The sequence below is a fragment of the Chelonia mydas genome, chromosome 12 (assembly GCF_015237465.2).
Source record: "Chelonia mydas isolate rCheMyd1 chromosome 12, rCheMyd1.pri.v2, whole genome shotgun sequence".
Taxonomy (NCBI): Eukaryota; Metazoa; Chordata; order Testudines; family Cheloniidae; genus Chelonia; species Chelonia mydas.
Window position 1 is genome coordinate 40,891,010 of NC_051252.2, and position 18,275 is coordinate 40,909,284.

The 18,275-nt window shown below is 42.7% G+C and overlaps 1 long non-coding RNA gene across 1 annotated transcript in view; it reads left to right on the forward strand.

Moving 5' to 3' along the window:
* LOC119563705 overlaps nucleotides 1-16,788 on the forward strand; it is a 588,454-nt gene extending 571,666 nt beyond the window's left edge. The window contains exon 7 of the long non-coding RNA XR_005222260.2: nucleotides 16,146-16,788. This is a non-coding gene — a long non-coding RNA (uncharacterized LOC119563705). The remainder of the gene's footprint in view (nucleotides 1-16,145) is intronic.
* The last annotated feature ends 1,487 nt before the right edge of the window (nucleotides 16,789-18,275 follow it).

Genomic DNA, 18,275 nt, shown 5'->3' on the forward strand with positions numbered 1-18,275 from the left:
TTGCCAGGCATTCTAGCTCACCTATTTTTGCTTTTAAGTAGGGCTGTCGATTAATTGCAGTTAACTCATGCGATTAACTCAAAAAAATTAATTGTGATTTTAAAAAATTAATCGTGATTAATCGCAGCTTTAATCGCGCTGTTTAACAATGGAATACCAATTGAAATTTATTAAATATTTTGGATGTTTTTCTACATTTTCAAATATATTGATTTCAGTTACAACACAGAATATAAAGTGTACACTGCTCACTTTATATTACTTTTGATTACAAATATTTGCACTGTAAAAATGACAAATACTATTTTTCAGTTCACCTCATACAAGTACTGTAGTGCTATCTCTTTATCGTGAAAGTACAACTTACAAATATAGAATTCTTTTGTTACATAACTGCACTCCATAATAAAACAATGTAAAACTTTAGAGCCTACAAGTCTACTCAGTCCTACTTCTTGTTCAGCCAATTGCTAAGAGAAACAAGTTTGTTTATATTTACGGGAGATAATGCTGCCCGCTTCTTATTTACAGTGTCATCTGAAAGTGAGAATAGGTGTTCGCATGGCACTTTTGTAGCTGGCATTGCAAGGTATTTATGTGCCAGGTATGCTAAACATTCATATGCCTCTTCATGCTTTGACCACCATTCCAGAGGACATGCTTCCATGCTGATAATGTTTGTTTTAAAAAAAAAAATGTGTTAATTAAATTTGTGACTGAACTCCTTGGAGGAGAATTGTATGACTCCATGGTTTTACCAGCATTCTGCCATATATTTTGTGTTATTGCAGTCTCGGATGATGACCCAGCATACGTTGTTTGATTTAAGAACGCTTTCACTGCAGATTTGACAAAACACAAAGAAATATCAGATTTCTAAAGATAGTTACAGAACTCGACCCAAGGTTTAAGAATCTGAAGTGCCCTCCAAAATCTGAGAGGGACGAGGCATGGAGTGTGATTTCAGGCATGGATGATTATTGAGCAGAACCCGTCATTAGCATGGTCGCATGTCCTCTTGAATGATGAAGCATGAAGGGACATATGAATCTTTAGTGCATTTGGCACGTAAATATCTTGCGACACCGGCTACAACAGTGTCATGAGAATGCCTGTTCTCACTTTCAGGTGACATTGTAAACCAGAAGCGGGCAGCATTCTCTTCTGCAAATGTAAACAAACTTGTTTGTCTGAGCGATTGGCTGAACAAGAAGTAGGACTGAGTGGGACTTGTAGACCGTAAAGTTTTACATTGTTTTAGTTTTGAATGCAGTTATTTTTTATACATTATTTTACATTTGTAAATTCAACTTTCATGATAAAGAGATTGCACTACAGTATTTTTGTTAGGTGAATTGAAAAATACTATTGCTTTTGTTTTTTACAGTGCAAATATTTGTAATCAAAAATAAATATAAAGTGAGCACTGTACACTTTGTATTCTGTGTTGTAATTGAAATCAATATATTTGAAAATGTAGAAAACATCCAAAAATATTTAAATAAATGGTATTCTGTTATTGTTTAACAGTGCAATTAATCACGATTAATTTTTCTAATCGCTTGACTGCCCTACTTTTACACTTTTACATTTTTGCATTGGTATAATTTTTGGCTACTGTGTCTATTTTTTACCATGTTACCTTCCAGAGCATGCATCTGGAATTCCCAACCTATCCCTTCTCCAGTTCAGCGGCAGTTTCTGTCCTATCCTTTAGTGCTGACATTTAAGAAAAAAAATAAATAAAATGTAAAATATTAAAGACTTCAGCCCTGCCTTTATTAGAAGTAACATGATTAAATAAAGCAGGTACACAGGAGAGAGGAAATGGAAATGAATAAGACTTTGCAGTTTGGAGGGTTTTTTCCTACGGTGCCTCCTTTCTTTTTGTTAATTTCTCTGTTGAACCAATGAGAGACCAGAAAAGTGAGACTTGGATCTTATCATTCATATCTTGACATGTATAGAAAGGAAGATGAGGAACAAATCAGAATTCCTCTACCAGATCCCTTATCACTGTGCCTTGCCTTCCCATAACTTTTGGGGATAGGAAGGGATTGCATTTGTAGCATCCGGCAAGACTGTGCCTAGCGAGTTGTCTAAACTTACATGTGACACTACACAGCAGTGGTTCCTAACCTTGCAGCTCAATCAGCACACAGCTGCGGCCCATGTGACATCATCAGGAAGTATATATGTTGTGTGGCTGCGGCTCACGTAACACATAGAGAGCTGCATATGTGGCCCACAATGGTAAATAGGTTGAGAACCACAGAGACCTGATCTCAGTTCAGTGTCACCGACTATCTCAATGAGTCCATCTGGGAACGCAGCAATGAAAGCTCATGGGGAACCTGAACTACACATTCTTAGAGGGAAGCTGTGGACTAAGGCTCTGAATGTTTTTCACATGAATTTGTGGCTTCACAGCCTGTGGGTCCAGGTCAGAAAGTTGGAAGCTGAGACTTTGTAGAGTAGGGGTTCTCAAACTGGGGGTTGGGACCCCTCAGGGGATCGTGAGGTTATTACATGGGGGGTCACGAGCTGTCAACCTCCACCCCAAACCGCGCTTTGCCTCCAGCATTTATAATGGTGTTAAATATATAAACAAGTGTTTTTAATTTATAAGGGGGGTCGCACTCAGAGGCTTGCTATGTGAAAGGGGTCACCAATACAATAGTTTGAGAACCACGTTGTAGAGGATCACAGCAGTTTCGTGTCAGACTGCATACTGGAACTTGGGAATGTGACAGGCAAGAAAGGTGGAAGGGAGGGACGACAAAATAAAACCACTCGCTGGGAAATGCAGCGGTGTGTGCAGTAAATCTAGGTGCTTCACAACGAGTGACAGTAAACGTTTTTTTCTCTGACTTTGGCTCAAGCAGCTAAATGTCATGAATGGCAGAGGCAGAGTTGTCTGACCTAATGCAGTGTCTGATCATGGGACTTGTGCTCTGGGAAGCTGGGATTGCTGCTGCAGGCCCATATTTTGTATTCCCAAAAATTTAATATTGCTACAAAAGCCCAAGCATGGTTCAGCAGGGGACTGAAGACTGTTTTCTTATTACTAAACAGAAAAGTATTAACAGCACAATCTAGAAATAACAAAAATAAAAAAGGTGGGGGTGGGGGAAGAGAAAGCAAAGCACAGAACAGAAAAGACGGCTGCCTGCTCTTTTCTTCTTGGTATTATTATTTGTGACAAAGCCCTTGGTCCATTTTTCTTCATAATTTGCAGGACTCCTAATGGGAACAGCACCTCCCAATTACCATGGCTGCCAAAGGCTAATTTGGTTACCCTCAGAATCCACAATAGAGTAACTGTGTCGGCCCTTTGTAGATATTTGCATACTATACATACCAGGAATGTAAAGCAGCTGCCTGGTCCCTATTCCACTATCATGGCAATTATGGGTCATTAGCTTTCTTTCTTTCTTTCTTTCTTTCTTTCTTTCTTTCTTTCTTTCTTTCTTTCTTTCTTTCTTTCCCTCATCTTCCAGACTCCGCCAGGCAGTAGAAGCAGCTAATGTTTTTGCAGGGACAGAAGCAGTGAGAAAAGAGGAACTGCCTTGTCGTATTTGAAGAGTTGGAGGCTGATAAACTGCCACTTGAGTGGTGTTAGCACAACTCTGTTCTTTTATTTCTTGATTACCGCCTCCTTCTTTCTTTTCTTTTTAGTGCCTTCCCCAAAAGAATTTGTGTGTGTGTGTTTTCAAGAGGTGTGTATGAGTTCAAGGGGTACATGTGCGCTTTGTGCTGGTTGTTAAGGGGTTTCAGTTGTGACTGTGAGGAGCAGCTTTCCTAGTGGTAAAGCAAAAGCATGGGGTTTGAGCAGAGGCGTGTGCTTGCACTTGTCTTGTATGTTCCAGTCAGACACTTCCTGTCAACACTTTCCTTCTGCTGGGATACACTCAAGGGCTTCTGCTGAAACTATTACAGATTACCGTGGGCCCAGGAATTAAAGGAGTGGACAGAAAGAAAGCTTATCTGAATTTGTTTTGCGTTCAATTTGTCAAATGATCAGAGGCTTTTAATCGTTTCACTCCTTTTCCTTCTGAACAATATTTAGAGTCTTGTGCTAGTTTATATGGAAGCGATGGGATTGCACATACATATTTTTTTGGGAGGGAGCTGGTAATTATATTGACAATATGGATAGTTTGAAAGGCCCAAAGCTTTTGTGTTGTTTTGTTAAAGCAAATAAGGTAAAGCACAAATGTAAATTGCATTTCCAGGTTCACATTAGAGGTTTGCAAATAATACTGAGCTAATGGTTATTGCAAAGGCAAATAGCACTGGGATCAATAGTCTATACAGTAGAACGCAATACCTCTCTCTCTTTTAATCACCTCATTGCAGAAATGGCATTGAAATTTGAAATCTCATTTTCTCCATTTGTACAAATTGAACATAAATCATTGTGAGGGAGGGGAGGTGGCAGGCAACTTCACTCTTTGTGGGATTGCATCACTAATTAGGGCTGGGGAAGCATAGGAGAGAGAGGGCCATAAGCAGGTGTTGCTGTAAATACAGAGCTATGGAGGAAGGAGGGTGTGCTGTTCCTTCGTCTTTCTTTGTGTCCTGTTCCTCTGTCCGTGGAAGGAAAGAAATTAGCAGAGGTGGACAAACGATCGCAGCAAAAGGCTCAAATTATTATTTGTTCAGTATGTGAGTGCTGAGTATGTTTGCCTGACACTGAACAAAGCACAAAGGCAGATGCTGTCCCTGTCCCAAGGAGCTGGTGTTCTAAGTGGGGAGCCTGCCGTAGTGAAGGGGAATAGCCTCAGCCACCCGCAGAAACCTACTCACCAGCTGGGGTATGTCTAACTGCACACACAGATGGGAGTAGAGCCCAAAGACAGCAGCATTCCTGCCTCCTAGAATAAAAGTCAGCCTGGGCTCATCTGCTTGCTCTTCTGCTTGAGAAGTTTATTTCGGAAATGTGGAAACCTCTTTCCTATCAATCACTGTAAACCCTTATTTTCTGGATGGGAGCGGAGAAGCCCTGGCAGCCTGTGCTGTGTATGTACTCCCTCAACACCCAGCTTATCCGGCATGAGTCAGGACATCAAAACATTCAGATCAGTAGGGTAGCTACTGGGTAAGTGATACAGGCTGAAAGACAGAACTGAGATTTGGATTAAAGGGGTTTAGATGAACAGGGTTTTATTTCTCTATGCAGACAGGATATTGCAGGGGGCATTATGAAAGGAGGAGTCGGTGACTAGCAAAGGTTCATGCAGTGTGGCTGGGTATCAAGTGTAACTCCATGGATAATGACTTTAACCTAGTCGCTCATAGGCCCAGAGATTTATCACTATCCCTGTATTTTTCCATCATTTCCTGCATTCTGAACCATTACAATAGGGGATAAAATAGATAACTTCATGGGAGAAACTGTTGTTAGGATTTACTGTCTAAATTGAGTCTCACCAATTGCAATAGCTGAAAGAGAACAAAATAATAAGAAAAACCAAACTGGAAAATAAGGAGCGAACAGTGAGCCACTTGGAGCTTCTAGCAGAGAAGAACTCAAACCATTTGAGGGACCAAAATCAAACAGGGGCCGAAATCCGACCACGTGGGCCACACAGGTTTGGAATGATTGGTTCAAAAAGAGAGAGACTGAAATAATTTCAAATGCTGGGTTTAAGAAAAGTTATTTTAAAATGCGAATGGGGATACTTCCCCTTGAAGAAAGATAAACCAAGTGATTGTCTGAGAGGGAGTGAGCTTGCATGGGATCTGCTGTAACAGCATTCCAAAAAAAGGTTTACTTCTACACCATGGGCCAGACTGTCCCTTGGCCCTTGCAGAAAAAGCTTTCCCCAGCCTGTGCAAGGTCCAGGCACAAATGCTGTTCTAAATTCAGGGCGGGCTCCCTGCTAGTGCCTCCTGAGATGCAGAGGGTGAGGCGGGAGAGTCTATTGCAGCCTTCTGAAGGATGATGCAGCAGGCAGGCTCCTACGGCCCTGCCTCATGCTCTGCATAGGCCTGTACAGGAATCACAGCGGTCCGTAGAGCACTCCATTTAAGGTCTGACTTCCCCAAAGGGCTGTGGAGACTTGGTACAAGATAACTGCCTTGCTCCAGGCTGTTGCTTGTGTAAAACATGCCAAATGGCTCTGAGTAGCGACGGGAGTGGAACTCCAGCGAGTGTGCTGTCAGCACCTCGAGCAGCGCGTTTAGCCTGTCCCACTTGTCTGCCGTATGCTGGATACAGCTGAAGAATATCCAAAAAATGTTGTGAAGAAAAACGTAACGTTTAATTGAAACCCTGTGCACTGAGCATGTCAGAGGAAAGGGAGGGGGGACTGCTAGAGGGTTTGAACTGAAAATCTGTTGGACTTGGTGTGGATCTGAGTGTTGGGGCTGGGGGTGTGGCATCGCCGATTGGGTAGGCGGGGCTGGGCCGGTGACCATGTATTTACATTTTTATAGCTGACTTATGGGGAGAGAGGTAAACGTGCCCAACTCATCGTTTCTGTGGCTTGTACACAACATTTAAAAAGTTAAGTAACTTGATGTCAGATATTAACTGAAACAGCCTCCTGCATAAAGCCCATCAATTAAAGCCCAGACACTCAGATCTACAGACTGCCAGCATAAACGCCCGGCCTGTTTCAGCTCGGGGTCGGACTCGATGAGCTGCTGAGGTCTCTTCCCACCCTGATCTTCTGTGATTCTAACTCCTGCAGCAGCACGGGGGGCTGGGGTGGGGGATGGGTGGGAGAGGAGAGATTCTCAAAGAGCCAAGACAAGAGGTCAGTTTGGCCCAGCTGGCAGCCCAGCAACTCAGGACTTTCTTCTGGAATCTGCCATTGTGTACGACACACTCTCAGCTTTCATAAAATAACGTCTTTAGGCCGGATGTTTGTGAACCAAGGGTACTTGATTCAGCAGCGTCTGCCTGAGGCTGCAGACAGGCTGAAACAATAGCTCTGAGAAGTGTGAACTGGCCAGTATTCATTTCAGTGGGGTGTTTCTGCAGCATAGCAAGGATAATTAAAATGTCCCATTGTTAATTATGTTCCTGCTTATCAAAGCACACAAGAAAGAATAGGGCCACTGCTATCATGAATGTCTGCACCATGTGCTGTGAATCATACCTAACTTCAGTGGCTCAAGTGGACAGAATTTGGTTTGTGGGAAGAGTTTGGAAGAGTTCTACGGCATGGTTTCAAATCAGATGCCTAGCCAGGACCCCAAGCACATAGGACTTTGTGAATCACAAATAAGTAGCACCTTGAATTCCACCTAGGGGTGAATAAGGCCTTGTCAACCGTTGTTTGCTTGCTTTTTGGTGCCCCTGTTGCCACACTGATGTAATGTAGACAGTACCTAAGAAACCAGGTCAGCCTCATGTTTACAAAAAGAGACAGAGGGCTATGCAACCCAGATGGCCCTGCAACCCAGATAATTTCATTTTCTCCTGCAGGAACTTTACATATGTGGTGAAACAGAGGAGATTACAACCTCCAGAGCCCTGCAGGAGAGATTTCAGAGTAGCAGCCGTGTTAGTCTGTATCTGTAAAAAGAAAAAGAGTACTTGTGGCACCTTAGAGACTAACAAATTTATTAGAGCATAAGCTTTCGTGAAGTGAGCTGTAGCTCACGAAAGCTTATGCTCTAATAAATTTGTTAGTCTCTAAGGTGCCACAAGTCCTCCTTTTCTTTCTGCAGGAGAGAATCATTGTGTCAATAACAATAAGCACTTAAATAGCACTTTACGTGTTCGGTGTGCTGTACAAGCATCCACTGATTAATACTGACAGCAAACCCTGATGGAGAAACTGAGGCAGGAGGGTAAAGTGACTCACCTGCCAAGGCCATAACGCATGCTGCTGGGAGATACCACATTGGAACCTGGGAATTCCTCACTACCTATCATCTAAACTACATTGCAGATGGGCAATGCCCAACCCTCTAGGATCAGTCTGAGAGGACATAATGAAACCACTGAAACATGATCCTGTCCACCCTGACTGGAGTACACGGACAAGTCAATTCAGTTTCTCAGTCACTGGTATCAAAGGTCTTTAATAGGTCCAAAAGAATCAAAATGCACATCTGACCTCTATTCATGGGTAGCAGGCAATAATTGGCCAACAAAACGAATGCCGTTTCTGTGCCATATTGAGGCTTAGGGCCAAATTGAAAGGGGTTATAAAAATCTGAAGACTCCAGATGGACTCAGAGTTGTTTGGCTGAACCTTTTAAGGAACCTTACCCAAATCGGGAAGGATGAATAGAAGGAGCTAGTGTGCAAGATTGAAAGTGTCAAGAGAGAATTTATGGAGTATCATGTGAAGAGGTTAATCTCCAGAAGCATTAGACCCAGTACTTTCTTTTCTGACAAATTGTACCACTTTGGGAGGGGTACCAGTCTATCTTATCTGTTGTTGGCTAAAGTTCCCTGCTTCCCCAGCTCATCCTGACCATAATGAGCAAACCCTGTAAAAACTAAGCCAGAGAAGGTACATTTGTCCTCTCCTGACCAGATGTGCTACTGAGGAGTTGGCCAGTCCAATCTGAATCTGATCAATTTTGTCTACAATGTAGGCCGGGATCAAAGACCCTAAGCCTCCAGAAATTGCACATCCTGGTCCTCTAGATCTCCAGCACATGGCAGCATTGCTCAAGTCCATCAGATACTTTACAGTGACCCTCAAAATGGCACCGTTCCCCTTAGTATATATTCCTGTTTAACAAAAAATAACTCTCCAAGCATCTCTCTGTTAAAACTTTCCTTTTCCCTGTCCCTTCATCCCTGCCTCGCTCACAAAAGAAACAGCTGATAGAGTCTGGGTTGGGGTCCTGATAAACGGTGCTTGCTGACTCACACATGCGCACAAAGCAGGGAGCCGTGGCCAGAGGAGGAAGTAGAGAGGAGGAGAGGAAAGTAGCGGGGCCAGTACTTTTCCATGCTGCAGTACCATTGGCTCAAATGCTGTCAACATTTTGGGTATTTTACATTTAAAATCATACTTCTCAGTTCAGGCCTCACAACCATAAAATCTGGCCCTCTACACTCTAGCTTGAAAATATTTGCTAGTTAGCACTGAACTTTTTGCTATATACATTAAGTATGCATCTATTTTCCTACCCGAAGAAAGCAGAATGAGAAGTATTCATCTATTTACCAGTTATGCTTCTGAATGAAAAAAATATATATATTTTGCTATAGACAGATAAATAATTCATGCTGGGGACAGGTATTTTAAAGGGTTTGTTGGGGTGATTTTGGAGTGGCCATCATACTCGTGGGTAGCAAAGTCATGAGTAGATTAGGCAGCTCCAACAAATGAGTGCTAATAAAACCTTTACACGATACCACACCAGCATGTCTTCTGTATACGCTACATATTTTACAGAAAATCTGTTTCAGAAAGGTTTTTAGAGAGTTTTAAGAATTTTTATTGGTACTCTTTTTCATACATCTCTTCTTGTAAAGCCAGATGGCTGTCATTACTGGGAGTCTGACTCGACAGGGCTATGAAGAAGAGAAAAAATGATAACTAATAAAATTTTAGAAACTCTAAAAATTACATACAGTAGCCTTCTGTGCCTAATGATGTGATGATTTTAAGAGCTGATATCTTGGGACCTTCCACCCTGTGGAACAAATTCTGTACCCACAGGAAAGATCTGAAATCTCAAATCTCCCCTTTCTGTTCCTGATGGATCATGAAATATTGGTCCTTAAAATTGTCTCAGATCCATGACAGAATGTCACCTATTCTGCTCCTCAAACCATTGCTATTGATGAAGTGAGCTGTAGCTCACGAAAGCTTATGCTCAAATAAATGTGTTAGTCTCTAAAGTGCCACAAGTCCTCCTTTTCTTTTTGCGAATACAGACTAACACGGCTGCCGCTCTGAAACCTGCTATTTGGGAAGAAATCCAACATCTGGATGGAAGAAAGAAACATTCCTCTGACAATTTGATTTAAAAAAATAACCCTTCCTCTAAACAGCAAAGGTCAGCTGTTAGTTGAGCAGAGGTTTGGGATGTTTGAAGTAGACTGGACAGAGAAGGAATAGAGTACAGTATGCACTGTACTTCCCTCTTCTTCCAAATTGCCCTGTCCTGCGGTGAACATGGATAGTGTTCAGTCCTGGACCAGCGACAGAATGAAAGGCCATTGTTTCTGATGAATTCCTAGGACTGGGATGGGAGCTTTACGTCACGAGAGTCCTGTGGAGCTGGAGACATACAGCCAACTTTTCAGTTCCACCTGGTTTCGAGTGCCTCCACGTTTGAGTGCCCAGCTTGAGATGCCTTGGGCCTGATTTTCAGAGGTGCTAAATGCCTGCACTTCCGTCTGGAGTTGTATGTACTTGTCACCTCTCCAGATGAAGCCAAGGTGTCTCAAGTTATGCTCCCAAATCCAATGTCCACTTGGCTTTGCAGGTTGAGGAATATGAAAAATAATGTTCTTCAAAATGGATAAACTCTAAATATTTTCTAAAACAGTTTTGCTCTAAAACGTGCAGCACACACAGAACACAGGTCGGCGCGGTGTGCTGTGCAAGCTCTGTTTTTGCTCTTTGGGGAGAGTGACATAACTTACTCATGGCTTTGGCACAAGTGAGTAAAGATCAGAGTCATCCCAAATGCCTGCCGATCAAAGCTTTCTGCTGCACCACACTGTCATAGATAGTCTGTATTCACGTGTGTGCATGCATACATACACACACAGTGCAAAAGTTTTTAGCAGAAGGAACGAAAGAAAACAAGTGGACATCCTTATATTCCATGGAACAATCTAGACTTCATAAAATAGAAATCCGTAATAGGAAATCTAGGATTGCTTCTCCCCGTGAGTAGTGAATCAGACATGCATGTCTTTCGTGTTAGTGGGACTTGCAGGATTTTTTTTCTGTGAGCCACATTGTACTGTCACTCACCTAGTTAAGTGAAAGTATTTGAGGGTGCACTTGTCATAAGATGATTCTCTTTCATGGTTTAAAATCACAGAATTCTGAGGGCCAGTTCCCTCAAGTTCTTACCTGTGTCATAGATAGACTGGCCCTCTTACAGGAGGAATGCAAGGTCCCAAGCCTGGTTTTCCTTGTGGATGGACTGCCACATATTGTTGCCTCGTTAAACTAGCAGATATGTCTTGTGAAAAACCGTGCCTCTGACTATGTGACATCTGTAGAACTGGTCTGATTCCATAGTAAGAAACCAGATGCACTTCAAATGCATTAAATAAAATAAACAAATGATTTAATTCATATTACTTAAATATACACCTCTACCCCAATATAACGCTGTCCTCGGGAGCCAAAAAATCTCACCGCATTATAGGTGAAACCGCGTTATATCTAACTTGCTTTGATCCACCGGCGCGCACAGCCCCGCCCCCCAGGAGCGCTGCTTTACTGCGTTATATCTGAATTCCTGTTATATCGGGTTGCATTATACCAAGGTAGAGGTGTATTCATATTCACAACACTACCAGATAATTAGATGGTATGAGGATAGAGTAGTTTTGTATGTTAAGAATCATAGAAATTAGAGATAAAAGAGATCCAATAGGTTGAGTTCACCCACTCCTCTAGCCAGTGCAGGATTATTCCTACACAGTGTCTTCTCCAGGACTTTGTCCAGCCTCGCTCTAACTGATCCAAGCAATTAGTCTTCTGCCACTTCCCCTGGGGACTATTTCAAAAAGCAAGACATCCTCACTCTTAGGTGTTAGGGGGCTTATACCTTCACCCACTTACTTCCCTGGTCCTTCTCGCATGAACAGAGAGCAACAATACCCGAAGTTCAAAGGTGCAAACAATTCGATGTTTATTGGGGTGAACTTCCAGCAAGCATGATTCCAGTTTCCTTCCTTAGTGTCCCCCTTCCCAGCTCTGACACCACAGAGCCTTACACCTGTGTCCCTGTTCCCATTCCTGCCCTTAGCTAAACATGATTCCAATGTCCCCACCCCCATTCCCTGTTCCCATTTCCCCCCGCCACATACACACACTTCCTGATTGACTGCAGACTATATAGTAAAACTTGAGTTCTGCTTAGCTATACCTTAACCAATCATTTTCCTGAAATTTAACTAACCAATCCTAACATATTGTAACATGATTATTTAACCAATTATATCCCACCACCTTAATTAGTTTACACCCAGCAAAATTAATGATACAGCAGACAGAAACAATCACAGAACCAGTCAGAGATTATACAGACAAACAACAGGGAAATGGGGACTACAGTGATAGAACAACAAAGAAATGAAGATTTCACATCCCAGCTATGGATAAGTGAGTTCTTGCCAGACAGGATGCTATCAAACTAAGTTTCCTTTTACATCTTCTAGGCACTTCCCTTTCTCTGGAGGCGATAGGCATTATCAGGACAGGATTGTATCCTAACAGCCCAATAGCACCTTCTTTCAATGTGAGTAGTTTGGGATGTGAGGATGTGACTGGTCGCTTCCCAGCTTATGGCTGCCTCTGCTGCTTAGCCAAAGGCCTTAGCCTCAGAACAGGGCCTCAGACTGTCACAGTGAGAGAAGGCCCTTACACTGGCAGACAGTGATTTTGATTGTTTCTTTTATACCTCTATAACTAGCCAAGTGATAAGAATACACCTAAATTCTTAGAGTATAGGCCTTTACAGACAGGCCTGAATATCTATATCCTAACATTAGGAAACAATTCTTCATGTCCAACATTGATTTTCCTTTGCTCAGATTCAGAGTTATCCCACCATAGACCACCCCTCCCTCTCCTTGTGGTTTAAACCCTTCAGATGTACTTTGTGGTTACAATGTCCTCTCTCAATCATTTCACTTGCAACCAAAATCAGATTTGAAACTGCATCTAGAAAGGTGAAAGGGCAGGGCACCAGTCCTGGGTCTCAACTGTTATCCCTAGAGCAGATAACAAATCTCAACCTCAGTTATAATAAACAAATCCTCCACACAGCCCTGTCATCTGTGTGTAATGTTAGAGGAGTAATGTAGGGCGCAGTGTCTAGAGAGGAAGGTGGACACATCCCCTGCCCTTTGCCTATGGGCCCAACCCACAGAGTTGGGAGGAAAATGTGGGCTGAATGTTCTGTTGAGCTCATTTGGAAGCTCTGTGCCCTTTTAGATCAATATTAGGGTTTATATATATGGGAGAGGATGTATATAATTCTGCCTCCTGAGTTCCCCTTTGCTTTAGCACAGTGAAAGTTGGAGACGTGGAAAATAACTATTTATTAACGCAGAGGATTGAAATCAGAGGAATGGGATAAATAATTCCGTGTTTTTGCTAGCATTAAAGCCTCCTTCCCATTGCCTCAGCCTATGATCAGATGAGGCTAACAAACAAGAAAGACTCACTGGCTATCACTGGCTTAAACTGTTTCTTTGAATGGTTGTATAGGACATACTCTCAACACTTTAATATCTCCCTCACCAATGCAGCTGGGATTTAGCCCCACATTGATCAGCAAGGGCCCGCAGCTCCAGCCCCTTTGCAGCAGCTGGACAGCATCTTTAGGTGCTTTTGTTAAGTGCTAGGAAATAAAGTTTTCCTGTGAGATACAAAAAGGAGGAGGGGGAAAGGGATCCTCAGCTGGGGCAAGTCCTAAGTTAGCCTGTGATCCCCCTTGGTGTGCTCATGCCAAGGCACAGCTGTGACATTAACAGGCAGACATTCGAAGCATAATAATAATTCTGCAGATCAAAGCAGCCTTTCTTCAGACAATTACAGAAAAATTGAAGCTCTCCTTCAAGAGAAATGCATTTCTTTCTTTCTTTCTTTCTTTCTTTCTTTCTTTCTTTCTTTCTTTCTTTCTTTCTTTCTTTCTTTCTTTCTTTCTTTCTTTCTTTCTTTCTTTTTCTGAGAAAATTGGTTTTTCAGGGCTATAGAAAGAGCCGATTGGAAGCTGAAATCCTCTATCTCTGCCCAGGGGTGGGATTCACAGGGTTAGACATGTAACATCTGAAGGCTGATTTTTTTTAAATTGATATCCAAGAATAAAAGAGAGAATAGTAGGAGAAGCTGATCAGGAATGAATAAAGTCTCCTTTTAAGCTGAAATACACCCCCCCCCCCATTTTCCCTCCAGAAAAGCCGGACTGTAATTGCTTGCAATCACTCGGCACAAATTGTCTGCTCGTATTTGCTTTTTAATTTTGTATAATCTGGTCCATTTCGCTCTCCCTGCCTTTGAGCTTAACCTTTCTCTCATTCTCTCTTGCACGCGCCTTCCCTTTCTCTCTTGCTTTAATTCTTCAGTGTTGTTAAAAAAATTAGTAATAATTCCCAATGATATTTGATAGCTTTTACTAAGCAAAGGCATTGAGAAAAAATAAAAGACTGAATGGACACATCTGGTTAGATTTTCATCGCTGTCTGTGAAGTGTTTATTTATTTATGTATTTATTTTATTTATTTCTTCCTCAGAATACAATGGCTACTTTAATAAATATGTAGAATGACCCCAAAGTGAGCCAAGAGTTAGAAATCCTTTGTGCCACCTGCAAGAGAGAGAATCCCAGGAAAAGAGAGAGGTTGCTTTAACTCGCTGTATGTGATTGGATTTCCCAGCATACCTTTCAATGTTCCTTTATATCAAATTATTTACATTAAAGACTATGATCGTGAAATTGAGGTTACAGTAAATGCTGCGTAGGTTAAAGAGTCTGGATTTGGAGGGAGGGATGGCGAGAGAGAGAGTCATAGTGGCAGCAGCAAAAGAGGGAGAAAGAATCAGGCTGTACCAGAGAAAGGGCGAAATGGGGCACATGTCAGATGAGGGAAAGTGGAGGCTGGCTGAGTGGAACAGAAGTGGGCAGAGCTGTTAGGCGGGGTGGTTTGTTGCCAACCCCATTTTATATACATTTGCTAGTTAGAATTTTTTGTTTGAAATGGGGATGTTGCATGTGCCGAAGTTCTCCCTACCATGCAGCGGGAAGAGAGATGTGCGGATGTAGAATGTATTACCAGGAGCTCCTAACTTCTGGGTGAGAAATGATGAAGAGCCATGACAGGGTTGAGATTTTGCCTGGCAAGTGCTAAGGATTCCCGCCTCTAGTCCTCCGCCACTGCATGTCCTGTCCATTCCCTATAAATATAGCTGTTTCCAGTGGCCAGATCCTGAGGGCCTTACTCAGTTTTTGCTTTCAATCCTTACTCCAGCAGACTCCCATTGAAATCAGGGCCTCAGGATTTGGCCCCGTTTCCCTGCTTTTGAGTAGAAACATATTTTATTCTTGTGTAGTTTGGATTGTAGTAGAAAATGGTGCCTGAAAATGGGGGGGAGACCTAGAGAGGGGCGTAGAGAGAACATTTTCCCTAAACTGTCTGTCAGAGAGAAAATAGCTTCTCATTGTTCATACTACTTTTAAAGATGAATACATGTAGCTTCAGTGGCATATCAGGGGCAGCTCAGAGATCAAATGATTGAAGACTTCTACCACTCTGCAACCTTTTACTTTTTTTGAACTGCTGACTGCCCTTAGCCAACTCTGCAGCCTATCCCTCAACATCAGGGCAGCCTCTTCACCTGCTGTTCAGTCTGCCACTCTCCCTTATGTATGGCTGGCAAGCAGCGGTACCTCTCGCTCAGCCATCCCGGCTGCAGCTGTTAAATGTAAACTGGCTGGCCATTTGCTCACCTAGGTCCAATATTCATCTGTTCTTTGGCTGCTAGTGGTTACCTTTCCAAAATGGTAGTGTAGTACTCTGGTTTAGTGTGTATGGTCATGCTGACTTCTAATGGCTGGAGGCCCACTGAGGTCAAAGCCTTATCACTCTTCTCAGCTGACGGCTATTTTCATTTAGCCCAAGTGCTATAGATCTGTTTTTTGGGATCCTTGGTTCTGGGTTGAATACCCAGTTGTTGTCTGAAGTTCATGGATTCATCATAATACTCCTTATTCCACTAATACCCCCTTTCCCCAAAATTAACAATAAGAACAGCAACAACACTACCTAAGTCTTATTGGTGAAGATGACCTGGGGCATTTTAGCTTACCTTTAACTTCTTATGGTTGTTGTCAGAGGTTGTATATGCAACCGGAGCAGGGCTTTGAAGCCTTGTGGTAATGGTTTGTATGTAGTTTGTGGCTAGAAATGGAATAAATTCTTTTCTTCATTTCAGAAGAAAACATAAGGATTGTTTTGTTTTAATTTCTAGGGATTCCGAAGGGACGATTGTAGCCAGCAGCGGAGATGCCTTTTCCTTAGCCCTGTAGAACTTCTCTGGAAATAAACCTGGAGCCCGGTGCTGTGCAGGGACTCCCTGGAGAAGCCAGGGCCAGAAGTGCCCCACTGCTTCCCCAAGAGTTCTCTTCTTTCACACATGCCCTTCTTACCGGGAGCCAGCCTCTGACGGGACACGGCAGTCAGCTCAAGCTCTGATGTCTCTGATGATTTCTCCCTAGGTAAAGAACCTTTTCTTCATTTCTTTTACACCCAAATATCTGCTAAAAATATAGGGCAGAGATTGCACAGAGAAAACTGAACATTTTTCTTGGGGATCTCCACTCTACTTACAGCGTATTGAGGCTGTCAGAGGAGCAGGCAGAGAGGCGTTCAGAGGGGGCCCCTTCACCCTTGAAAAGATACACAGATTCACCCTTTAAAAACAAAGAGTTGCTGATTCCCAGCAAACAAACCTTTAGAAAAAAAGTGCAATTTAAAAAAGAAAATTACATGTATATTTTTTCTTGACACATTTTTAAGTGCTGTTTGTAACTGACTTACAATGCTCATATTATTCAGCTTTTCATTTGAAATTCTAATCAGTCCTTTGAATGGGCTAGTGTGGCCTGGGAAATGAAGGGAATAAAATATTTCCATTGAATTATGATTTTTTGCTGACTTCTTTGCTCACATCCCAGAACCACATTCTCTGGCACGAGACCATTCTTGGTATAGTCTTAGTTGTTTGTCTGACAAAACATAAGAATACAGGAAATCTGATAAACACCCAGGTCTGTCCCATCATATTGAGGTATTTATGAGCACACCCCTGAAGTTTGGAGGGTTTGGAATTTTATCCAAGTTTCCTTCTGATTTACTTTCCCTTGTTAGATCATGAAGGAAGCTATTTTCTCTTAAGTTATACGGTATCTTTCCTAGTGGCAAAGCCTTGTTCTCTAGTTTTTCAGATTTAGCCATACCCGGCTTAAAAAGATACGGCTGGTTTCTCAGACCAACACCTGGTATTTATTACATATCTTTAGTAAATACAACAACATTTGCCAAAACATGTGGTTTAAGAAGATTGCTGTGCCTGAATTAAATAGAGTTTTAAACATCTGTTGGTGCTTTTTAAAGATGTTCATAGTTCAGTGAGAAAAAAGCAAAACCAGTAGTGTTGTCCCTCTTAGAAAGAGAAGATCTTTTCTGGAGCATGATGGACAAAATTCATGTTTCTGGTGTGGAGCACTGCACCATTCTAGAGCTGACTAGCGGCCTCATTCTCCAAGGTGTCCCCTGAGTGCTACCTGTGAGATGCTGATCATCCTCAGTGACCACTGAGTCGGTGGAAATTCGGAATGCTCAGAGTTTGACGGGACTGGGCTTCAGAGTTGTCTCTGCTGGAATCCTATATCCCATGTATTCTGGTGAAACACTCATTCCTCTGGTAGTTACTAACTTGCCTAAAGTCACCCGTGATGCGTGTGGTGGAGCAGGGGATTGAACACACATCTCTCAAGTCTTAGGCCAGTGCCCGAACTCCTGTGCCATCCTTCCTCTGGTCCTGTGAAACCTCAGTTGGGAAACAGGGCCAAGGTGCTGTGTACACAAGAAAAAACTCTCCCTCCCCTAAAGAGCTTGTCATCTGTGTGTGTGACCACAACCAACCGGTGGATCCAACAGACAGGAGAGCATGACGTAATGGGGACAATTAGGATGAGAGTAATAAAGAGTGGTCATAGCATATCAGCTGCCTAAGCACTGGTGGGTTTTGTGGAGTCGTCATGACAGTGGTGAGCGTTAAGGAGAGATTTGCAGGAGGATAATGCAGTGGCTTTGCACATTGTATATGGGGAGCTCATCCCCAGAACTGGTGGTGTGGGAGAAAGCACAGCGATGGGGGAGGTAAAACTGGACTGAAGGGTGGTGTCACTGCCAGTGCTGGGGGAGCCTCAGGGGCTCAGTACAAGATAAATGGAGTGGTAGTGTGGGGCAGAGCAATGGAGAGTCTTTAAATGTTGACAAGGCGTTTAAAGTTTGCTATGGCGTGGACGGGGGAAGGACACAAAGAGGAAGATGATGCTGTAGCAACGAGCTAGAAAGATGGTCTTTGCAGCAGCAT